Source organism: Conger conger, chromosome 7, assembly GCF_963514075.1.
Source record: "Conger conger chromosome 7, fConCon1.1, whole genome shotgun sequence".
Classification (NCBI taxonomy): domain Eukaryota; kingdom Metazoa; phylum Chordata; class Actinopteri; order Anguilliformes; family Congridae; genus Conger; species Conger conger.
Window position 1 is genome coordinate 63356955 of NC_083766.1, and position 9248 is coordinate 63366202.

The 9248-nt window shown below is 38.3% G+C and overlaps 2 non-coding genes across 2 annotated transcripts; one reads left to right on the forward strand and one right to left on the reverse strand.

Moving 5' to 3' along the window:
* Window positions 1-7556: 7556 nt before the first annotated feature.
* On the reverse strand, window positions 7557-7638 carry trnas-cga (transfer RNA serine (anticodon CGA)). The gene has a single exon. It is a non-coding gene; the product is annotated as a tRNA-Ser (tRNA).
* Window positions 7639-8560: 922 nt separating this feature from the next.
* On the forward strand, window positions 8561-8633 carry trnav-uac (transfer RNA valine (anticodon UAC)). The gene has a single exon. It is a non-coding gene; the product is annotated as a tRNA-Val (tRNA).
* The last annotated feature ends 615 nt before the right edge of the window (window positions 8634-9248 follow it).

Consider the following 9248-nt stretch of genomic DNA (forward strand, 5'->3'; position numbering starts at 1 on the left):
AAATATTTTACTATAACAATGGAGAAAAACTAATACTAACTAGCTAACATTACTACATTGAGACACAAATATGCAGACACATTATCCCGTTTACCTGTAATTTTCCCACACAAAAAAGCTACGGACAAACTAACAATCAGGACATTCAAAATAACAATTACATAAACTAGCTAATTAAGCTACTGGCTGCTTTACTGGAAATATGGTGACATGAATATCATATAGGAACCCGTTAGTAGTAAAGTAAATAAATTATCTTGATGAGATTTACGTACTGAAACGTACGTAAGCGGTCATTGCCAAGATTTGCCTATATTAGATATCTGAATTTGCATACTGTTCAGAAGGCTACATTAGGGACTAAGCAACCACGTTTTTTTGGGATGGCTACAGTGACCAGAAGCGCTGTCGCTGTGAAATCCAAAGCAGTCACTAAACCTCAAACAGCTGACACACTATAGTCACTAAAGTTGTTAGCCAGCTAGTTACCCTCAATAGAATTAACCTTATAATTACATTACACCCTTATTAGTTAACGTTAAGTTACCCGTAACACAATCAGTTTGATAATAGCTAGTAAAGTTGTGTTTGTTAGCAAACCTAGCTAACGTCAGCATATGAGAAAGTGAGGTAAATCTATTGCTAAAAAGTTGTTGTGAGGCACCCTTAACACAATCAACTTTTGTCATTAGTTTCTAGAATTAGGCTAACTAACAATATACATATAAACTGTAAATTATATAAGCATGTAGCTGAGCTAAATTAAATGTTACCTACTGGGAATTCATGTCTGTGCCGCCACCACTGGCACAACTGTCATCTCGAGGAGCAGACGAAGCAGATGACATAGCTTCCGGAAAATGGGAAAATCTTAACATTAACCAGTGTCTAAGGAAAAAGTTCACTGAAATCATTGAAAGTATAGTGTAAAATATCAATAGTAAAAATCAATTTCATTCCAAAAACACAATAAAAACAGAAAATTCAGTCCCCTAAATCGAACGTCAGACAAAATGTGGTCAAACACGCAAAGTGAATGAAGAAATTACAAATCCACAATAAAATAAACACGCAAGGTTTGGATGAGCTAGTCTCCACTGGGGAATGCAAACTTTCCTGAACAGAAGGAGTGAACCAAAGATAGTCATGCGAGCAGCAAAGACACAAATGTAAACACAAAATGTATACAAAACTGTCATGTCATGATTCATGCTGGTCCACAACTATTGGGCTTGTCCCATGAACGTGCGTGTCTCTGAACGTGCGTGTCTCTGAACGTGCGTGTCTCTGGGACATGTTTGCAGTGCTTTGGTGCTTTGGCGCACCTCCTCTTCCAGCTCCTCCCACTGCTTGATCTCTGTTCTATCATGGACCATCGGACTGCTCCATGTTGTCACTATGTTGTTGCAGGTGGATACACATCCTTACTCCTGCTCTTAGCACAATCATCAGTCATTTGAGTGCCAGCTCAAATGTACAAACTGGGGAGTGTAATGTTATATTAACATTAATATTAATATTATATTAATAATCTGTAAGTTTACAGATCATATATAAAAGGTGAGAAGCCATGAAACTGTCATATGTTACTGTACAAATCATTTACAAATGACAGTATAAGTCTAACAAATCATATATTTTATATATATTTTATAGTAACTAATTGTTTACTAATCATTTACATGTGTTTTAATTATTAGCTAATGATTTGCAAATTACTTACACATGAACTGTCTAACAACTAATTATGTATTCATCATTTACAAATAGATTCAAATAATAAGTTATTAATTAGTTAATCAATACCTAATAACTTAAAAATAACTTACAAGGGATACAAATCAAAAGGGGCTAGGCGCGAACCAAAACATCCAACAAAAGCCAGTGGCACAATATCAATGTGTGGTCAAAAAAAAAAAAAATGTGTTAAGGACTACCATAAAGAATGAATGGGAAGCATTAAGGGGAGTATTTTTAAGTATTAATGAATCCCGCGTGGGAGACCCAGGTTCGATTCCCCGACAGGGAGACTACTTTTGTTTTTGTTAATCACTAGTATTACTCTAGTCTGTGTGACTGACAAGTTGATCACAATATCCACAATTGTTGCCCTTATTTAATTTGCTATAGGTCTAGTTTTCTTTAAGGTACAATAGGTAAGATTTCTATGTTAAAACATTGTTACAAGAAGATTGTAAATCCCTTCCTGTCATTGAAAAAGGTTCACTGACACGTTGACTCACCCTCTTCCTGTGTTTATAGTCCTTAAATTCAGGTTTCAAAATAAACAGTTGACGGCCTGACACTCATTATGTATCTGCACAATAATTCAAGCTCATTGGTTGAACATTGGTTCTAATTGCCAGTCAATGGCATTTCAACTCAGCACGTTTACAGAGAAGGGGGAGGGATAAACAGTGTTGTGGTTTGAGGGTGTTTGTTGCTGCTATTCCTCTCTTGACCTTTAGAAGTCTGAAATTACCTGTACCTTTAAGGTCCAGCTCTCCCACCTGGCATTCTCACACCTCTATCCCTACATCTCACTGCTGCGTATCGTGCTCCCTCTGTCTTTGATATCGGAGACTAACCTGGTTTGTCGCTTTAAGTGTGACTTCATGAATGATCCGACACAGCTGCAAAATATTTTACTATAACAATGGAGAAAAACTAATACTAACTAGCTAACATTACTACATTGAGACACAAATATGCAGACACATTATCCCGTTTACCTGTAATTTTCCCACACAAAAAAGCTACGGACAAACTAACAATCAGGACATTCAAAATAACAATTACATAAACTAGCTAATTAAGCTACTGGCTGCTTTACTGGAAATATGGTGACATGAATATCATATAGGAACCCGTTAGTAGTAAAGTAAATAAATTATCTTGATGAGATTTACGTACTGAAACGTACGTAAGCGGTCATTGCCAAGATTTGCCTATATTAGATATCTGAATTTGCATACTGTTCAGAAGGCTACATTAGGGACTAAGCAACCACGTTTTTTTGGGATGGCTACAGTGACCAGAAGCGCTGTCGCTGTGAAATCCAAAGCAGTCACTAAACCTCAAACAGCTGACACACTATAGTCACTAAAGTTGTTAGCCAGCTAGTTACCCTCAATAGAATTAACCTTATAATTACATTACACCCTTATTAGTTAACGTTAAGTTACCCGTAACACAATCAGTTTGATAATAGCTAGTAAAGTTGTGTTTGTTAGCAAACCTAGCTAACGTCAGCATATGAGAAAGTGAGGTAAATCTATTGCTAAAAAGTTGTTGTGAGGCACCCTTAACACAATCAACTTTTGTCATTAGTTTCTAGAATTAGGCTAACTAACAATATACATATAAACTGTAAATTATATAAGCATGTAGCTGAGCTAAATTAAATGTTACCTACTGGGAATTCATGTCTGTGCCGCCACCACTGGCACAACTGTCATCTCGAGGAGCAGACGAAGCAGATGACATAGCTTCCGGAAAATGGGAAAATCTTAACATTAACCAGTGTCTAAGGAAAAAGTTCACTGAAATCATTGAAAGTATAGTGTAAAATATCAATAGTAAAAATCAATTTCATTCCAAAAACACAATAAAAACAGAAAATTCAGTCCCCTAAATCGAACGTCAGACAAAATGTGGTCAAACACGCAAAGTGAATGAAGAAATTACAAATCCACAATAAAATAAACACGCAAGGTTTGGATGAGCTAGTCTCCACTGGGGAATGCAAACTTTCCTGAACAGAAGGAGTGAACCAAAGATAGTCATGCGAGCAGCAAAGACACAAATGTAAACACAAAATGTATACAAAACTGTCATGTCATGATTCATGCTGGTCCACAACTATTGGGCTTGTCCCATGAACGTGCGTGTCTCTGAACGTGCGTGTCTCTGAACGTGCGTGTCTCTGGGACATGTTTGCAGTGCTTTGGTGCTTTGGCGCACCTCCTCTTCCAGCTCCTCCCACTGCTTGATCTCTGTTCTATCATGGACCATCGGACTGCTCCATGTTGTCACTATGTTGTTGCAGGTGGATACACATCCTTACTCCTGCTCTTAGCACAATCATCAGTCATTTGAGTGCCAGCTCAAATGTACAAACTGGGGAGTGTAATGTTATATTAACATTAATATTAATATTATATTAATAATCTGTAAGTTTACAGATCATATATAAAAGGTGAGAAGCCATGAAACTGTCATATGTTACTGTACAAATCATTTACAAATGACAGTATAAGTCTAACAAATCATATATTTTATATATATTTTATAGTAACTAATTGTTTACTAATCATTTACATGTGTTTTAATTATTAGCTAATGATTTGCAAATTACTTACACATGAACTGTCTAACAACTAATTATGTATTCATCATTTACAAATAGATTCAAATAATAAGTTATTAATTAGTTAATCAATACCTAATAACTTAAAAATAACTTACAAGGGATACAAATCAAAAGGGGCTAGGCGCGAACCAAAACATCCAACAAAAGCCAGTGGCACAATATCAATGTGTGGTCAAAAAAAAAAAAAATGTGTTAAGGACTACCATAAAGAATGAATGGGAAGCATTAAGGGGAGTATTTTTAAGTATTAATGAATCCCGCGTGGGAGACCCAGGTTCGATTCCCCGACAGGGAGACTACTTTTGTTTTTGTTAATCACTAGTATTACTCTAGTCTGTGTGACTGACAAGTTGATCACAATATCCACAATTGTTGCCCTTATTTAATTTGCTATAGGTCTAGTTTTCTTTAAGGTACAATAGGTAAGATTTCTATGTTAAAACATTGTTACAAGAAGATTGTAAATCCCTTCCTGTCATTGAAAAAGGTTCACTGACACGTTGACTCACCCTCTTCCTGTGTTTATAGTCCTTAAATTCAGGTTTCAAAATAAACAGTTGACGGCCTGACACTCATTATGTATCTGCACAATAATTCAAGCTCATTGGTTGAACATTGGTTCTAATTGCCAGTCAATGGCATTTCAACTCAGCACGTTTACAGAGAAGGGGGAGGGATAAACAGTGTTGTGGTTTGAGGGTGTTTGTTGCTGCTATTCCTCTCTTGACCTTTAGAAGTCTGAAATTACCTGTACCTTTAAGGTCCAGCTCTCCCACCTGGCATTCTCACACCTCTATCCCTACATCTCACTGCTGCGTATCGTGCTCCCTCTGTCTTTGATATCGGAGACTAACCTGGTTTGTCGCTTTAAGTGTGACTTCATGAATGATCCGACACAGCTGCAAAATATTTTACTATAACAATGGAGAAAAACTAATACTAACTAGCTAACATTACTACATTGAGACACAAATATGCAGACACATTATCCCGTTTACCTGTAATTTTCCCACACAAAAAAGCTACGGACAAACTAACAATCAGGACATTCAAAATAACAATTACATAAACTAGCTAATTAAGCTACTGGCTGCTTTACTGGAAATATGGTGACATGAATATCATATAGGAACCCGTTAGTAGTAAAGTAAATAAATTATCTTGATGAGATTTACGTACTGAAACGTACGTAAGCGGTCATTGCCAAGATTTGCCTATATTAGATATCTGAATTTGCATACTGTTCAGAAGGCTACATTAGGGACTAAGCAACCACGTTTTTTTGGGATGGCTACAGTGACCAGAAGCGCTGTCGCTGTGAAATCCAAAGCAGTCACTAAACCTCAAACAGCTGACACACTATAGTCACTAAAGTTGTTAGCCAGCTAGTTACCCTCAATAGAATTAACCTTATAATTACATTACACCCTTATTAGTTAACGTTAAGTTACCCGTAACACAATCAGTTTGATAATAGCTAGTAAAGTTGTGTTTGTTAGCAAACCTAGCTAACGTCAGCATATGAGAAAGTGAGGTAAATCTATTGCTAAAAAGTTGTTGTGAGGCACCCTTAACACAATCAACTTTTGTCATTAGTTTCTAGAATTAGGCTAACTAACAATATACATATAAACTGTAAATTATATAAGCATGTAGCTGAGCTAAATTAAATGTTACCTACTGGGGATTCATGTCTGTGCCGCCACCACTGGCACAACTGTCATCTCGAGGAGCAGACGAAGCAGATGACATAGCTTCCGGAAAATGGGAAAATCTTAACATTAACCAGTGTCTAAGCAAAAAGTTCACCGAAATCATTGAAAGTATAGTGTAAAATATCAATAGTAAAAATCAATTTCATTCCAAAAACACAATAAAAACAGAAAATTCACTCCCCTAAATCGAACGTCAGACAAAATGTGGTCAAACACGCAAAGTGACTGAAGAAATTACAAATCCACAATAAAATAAACACGCAAGGTTTGGATGAGCTAGTCTCCACTGGGGAATGCAAACTTTCCTGAACAGAAGGAGTGAACCAAAGATAGTCATGTGAGCAGCAAAGACACAACTGTAAACACAAAATGTATACAAAACTGTCATGTCATGATTCATGCTGGTCCACAACTATTGGGCTTGTCCCATGAACGTGCGTGTCTCAACGTGCGTGTCCCTGAACGTGCGTGTCTCTGGGACATGTTTGCAGTGCTTTGGTGCAGGAAAAAAATGAACTGCTGTGCAAAGCTGCATGTTGGTGCAAACTGTTGAATTGTTAGCAAATGTAAAGACTATACAATTTTATAGAAACAAAAATCCTCAACTGCAGTGAAAGACATGCCCCCCCCCCCCCCTCCCCACCTCTAAGATGAGAAACAAGCCCACATCTCTGAAGGAGTACTTATCATCTGCCATTCCATTGAGCACCTCCACCTCCTCTTCAGGCTCCTCTCACTGCTTGATCTCTGTTCTATCATGGATCATCTGACTGCTCCATGTTGTCACTATGCTGTTGCAGGTGGATACACATCCTTACTCCTGCTCTTAGCACAATCATCAGTCATTTGAGTGCCAGCTCAAATGTACAAACTGGGGAGGGGCTATAAGGGCTGAACTACAGCTTAAACATATTTTAATACTGAACTGTTCAATATACAAGCTATATAGTCTTCAATTAAAATTCATACATAAATAGGCATACAAATACCTGTATTTATGAATTAATTTCATCTCAATTTACTGATTCCTCAAAATGCCCTATTTTCACAGCCTCAGTTGAAATGTCTAGGGGGGCTGCTAATTTAGACCCAACTAGGTACAAGCAATGTTAAGTACCTAAGCTTGCCAGCCACCAACAGCTAACTTTAGCTAACTGTTCTGTCACCCAACAAAGTTTATCAGAAGGTTCAATGGTGTGCAACGGATTATCATTTATCTGAGTTTACTTCAATTTTACTTCAATGCGCTGGAAACACATTGGCTCTCCTTAAACAAGTTTAAGTTACAGAATAAGCTTCTAACTATAACCATCACTGAGGTATTAAATGGGAGTATTTCATTCATTGTATAAAAAGGTTGACATGAGTGATATACAAGTACGCAAGCAGGATAAAAAGTTTAAGGTGCGCAACAACGTGATTGCATCCATTTTTAGGAACATCAATAACCTTTCAAAAAGGTAAAGATTCGCTGCGAGCAGGGTTCGAACCTGCGCGGGGAAACCCCATTGGATTTCGAGTCCAACGCCTTAACCTCTCGGCCATCACAGCGCCACAGGAAATCGTCTCTTAGTATCACAAGAAAACAATATACTCACTATTCCATCGGTACCAAACAATATAAGATTACATTCCTGTAAGATTGATTCAGATCCGCACAGAAACACCAGGACTTCCGATCGTCACAGCTTCTCAATAAAACCAGTCATAAAACCAGCATAAACAAATACATTTAATCCTAAACTAAAACATGAAGCTGCCAACAACTTGTGTTTTTCTACACAGACAGCAGACACAGATATGAGACCCATTCCCTGGTCCGGTTTTAGTTTCATCAGGTGATCAAACAGACCTCTAATGTACCACGTAATGTCATGTAACTTCTACCGCGAGTTGGACTCACAGCTGGCATCGAAAACAATAATGTTGTTACATTCTATAATCCCAAAACCCGGAAGTGATCGTAGATAGATTCCCGATGTTTTCACCCACGCGTTTTGTGCCGAAAATAAGGTCGGCGGCATAATGTAAGTGAACGAGTTTTCGCGTTTTGTTCTACGATGATATCCGTTCATATAATTTCAACCGTGAATTTGTGCTCAATGCTCATTAAATCTAAAATGTTTCGCGTAGTGCTTTCTACATATAACGAAAATGAGCGGGATTACGGTGTCAAAATACAGAAATACCCGGATGACCATCGCTACACAGAAATGCACTGTATGGCTGTTGTTGGCAGAATATTGAGAATCAGCTCGCATGGCTTTGTGTCACCCAGAAAACACAACTTAACAGCATTTTAGCCATGACGTATTTTTCCTGCCATGCAGTTCCTTGTTGTAGTTAACACACAAATGAATGCGGATGTCTCCACTCTGCCTGTGGGCTTAGATTTCAGATAACCCGACGTTCCACATTAGAAATTGGATATATACAGGCCCACATTGAGTGCCAACTCCGCCTTCAGAGGCAAGGTTCCATAGTGTAGTGGTTATCACGTCTGCTTTACACGCAGAAGGTCCTGGGTTCGAGCCCCAGTGGAACCAGTTCTTCCTTTTTTTATGTAGGAACGCAAAACTCTGGCCCTCGAACCCAATCGCACTGCCGCTTCTCATTCCTCCCCTGTAATCAGGACTGATTTTAACCTGGAACACCGTCGCATTTACAGACATATTGCGATAACGCCAGCAATCATTCATGTTTGTGACATTTTGCGATTGTGTCTCTATTTGATGATATTGATGCGCTCACATTGTGACATTGTGCCTAGGAGCAACCCCGCCCACAGGAGCAAATGTTCTGCAGTGAGGAGTACTTGTGAGGAGTACTTGCTTTGCTTTGATTCTTGGGTATACAAGGGGAAATGTGGAATGCGCGTTACTTGCGTGTAGCCATTTCACTACGCAGCCGGTACCAGTGTGTATTGCCAATATTGAACACAGTGTAATAAATTGCATTCACTTTCACCAGCATCCTCTTTGACTCACCACTGCACACCTAGCGGTTTTGGAGTCCGAACAAATGCATATAACTCAATGTATCTGTCGTTGCAAGATACACAACCGTGCCACTGTAGGCTAAACAAGCCAGAAGTAAATCCATTCTATCAAAAGAGATCGCGATCCGTATAGAGATCCACACTACTGACAGACACTTGCAGT